The 2,500-nt window shown below is 36.8% G+C and overlaps 1 protein-coding gene across 8 annotated transcripts in view; it reads right to left on the bottom strand.

Annotated features, from left to right (window-relative positions):
* LOC122255803 (kinase suppressor of Ras 1) overlaps nucleotides 1-2,500 on the bottom strand; it is a 40,083-nt gene that overhangs the window by 29,374 nt on the left and 8,209 nt on the right. The gene's annotated exons all lie outside the window — the stretch shown is intronic.

The raw sequence follows: 2,500 nt of genomic DNA, 5'->3' as shown, positions 1-2,500 counted from the left end.
GTTTACATTGAACTTTAAAATATAATGCAATGCAGGCCTTTTCACTGCCAGTAGGTAATTTCTGTTATCTTTACTAGTTTGATGGGTAGGAACAAGAAACCACTACACTTCCACTGATGAAAGTTTCCAGTTATCTAATGTCTAATCTTAATAAATACACTTTTGACGAAGACACAAGTTTACTTCTTCACATGAATATAAAGATAATTTTACTTTTGTAAGAAGGCATAGTACATTAATGTTAAAACTGCATCAGCATACCACAAAAGATAATAAAGATAAACAATCTGTTCAAATATATCTGAATGTGATTTCAGAAAATTTCAGTTGGCATAATAACCCATTTTAACCCATTGCAGTCGGGGAAAAGATTCACTTGCCCAGTCTCCAGGATAGGTTTTATTTCAGGTGCAAGGCAGATTCACACTACATACTTTGACTTTTCCCACTCTCTTTCAGTCACTCATTATAAAACTAGAGCCATTTTTGTGTTCTATTTTTTTGTGTGTTTTATTGCGCTTAGAGACATATAAGCTATATGACAAGCTCTATCAATCCTGCAGTTGACTAAAATTTTAGTATAGGATCCATATCAGCTCACCATTTTCTTTATACCCTGTGTGATAGAAGTATTGTTGTTTTATGGGAGGACAAAAAGCAACTTCATTTTTTTGTATTCATGTACTGTCATGAGCGAAAACGAAACATGTAACCATCTACAATGAAGATAACATGAAGAGATAGGAAACTTGTGCTTATGACTGTGAGCACCACAGTAAATGGCATCCCTTCTGGCACAGGAACACTTTTTAGACACTGGGCATGGTTTGAGTCAAATTCCTCTTCTCGTTCTGCATGCTCATCCTTCATCAACAGTACTTTAGAGCAAGAGGTCAGTAGCTTGCTGTGTGCCACCACTCTATAAAGCTAGTGATTGCTAGAGACTGTGGATGGATGCCACTCAAGGCTCTTTCTCCTGCCGGTGCTAGAAGAAAGTGGTGCCATCTCAAATGAAGCTCCTCACTTCTCCCCATACACTTCACTTCAAAGGAAAAATCTTCACAATCAAAATATCTAGAAATTTGCCCAACAACACCAGGTATTTATCCTAGGCAGCTGGTGCTTGGCGTCACTGTCCAACAGGTATTCACAGTGAGCACTCACACTATCCAGGATTACTTTCAGGGAGTGCAACAATGTACATGATCTCCTAGCACCCAGCATCATCATTGCTCTAAACCTTATTGCTTGAAAGGCTATTGGCCTGGTTGTATAATACGTGAGTTTAGGGTTTACACATACTGTGAGATATATAGTTTCCATTTCATCAGGTTTGAGAGGTTGTAATACATTGATTTGTAGTATAGACTCCACATCTTCTGACCATGTGGATTTGACTTCATATAAAGGAAGTAATATTGGCTTATGGGAGGATGAAATTGCCTTTTGATTTTGATTTATATATGCAAATTATGGCAAACTTACAGCTTTTATCTTTCTCTATATATTCCTTAACCAAAATCCTTGGCTCTCCCATTTACCACAATCGTGGAAGGCCTATGAAAAACTGGTGGAATTTTTTTTTAGATTATGAATGGGACATATTGAGTGTCTACTAATATTTCTAGTGCTGTTTAGCAAGTTTCTTCCAGCTACACCTACTACAGCCCCATATCGTCATGTCCCTGTGGCCCTCTTCTCCCTCAGCCAACAAGACAGTCATATTCCCTGTCTCTTGTTTTTCCTGTATCCTTTGTCTTGCCCATGACCTTCCCCACACCATACTCTTATTTAAAATACAGTATATTTGCTTTATGCTAATAAATAAGTTTCATTTGCATGGCATATTTTTGTCTTTTCATTAATTACATATTTGCATGAATATTTCACTATTTTCTAAGAACAACAATGTACATCTTGCTTTAGTTGTCCAATATCTGCATGTTTTAGTTTCATGTATTTTGTTTTTTTCATCTTTTCTGCTCCACTACACAGTGGAGCAGAATAAATGGTAATGTGAAATATACATTGTCTGTAATGAAAATTCAAGCTTTTGAAATGCCTATGACCAAACTTAGCTATTGTGAAACATGACACAGCATATCCTAAAAGTGGCTAAAGGGGCATATGATGAAAACCTTGGGAGTCTTTAGAAGTTAACACATTAACTACACGGTGGTTTTGGCTGCACCTGGGCATTTCACCAGGAAATTTAGAAATGCATACGCCTAATATCGTGCTATCTGTACACTGGGGCAACGAGTAGCCGCTAAATACCCAATCACCCGCCGAGTTATACTAGTAAATTAGAAAAGAATGCCATTTTCATATCCTAGAATAACAAGCAAGCAATGAGGACACAAGGCAATTCTTTATCAAAACTAATTTCTCAGAATTAAATACAATTGCATGAGAATAAAAATTATACTAAGAGATAGTTCTAAAACCTTTAATACATCTCCTCTTCAAAGATAGGGAGAGGGCACTCGCTTAAAGAGTG

The sequence above is a fragment of the Penaeus japonicus genome, unplaced genomic scaffold, assembly GCF_977035675.1.
Source record: "Penaeus japonicus unplaced genomic scaffold, GWHDUDI00000001_assembly GWHDUDI00000017, whole genome shotgun sequence".
NCBI classification, from domain to species: Eukaryota; Metazoa; Arthropoda; class Malacostraca; order Decapoda; family Penaeidae; genus Penaeus; species Penaeus japonicus.
The sequence above is the reverse complement of the archived record's forward strand: the minus strand, read 5'-3'. Positions and strand labels throughout refer to the sequence as shown.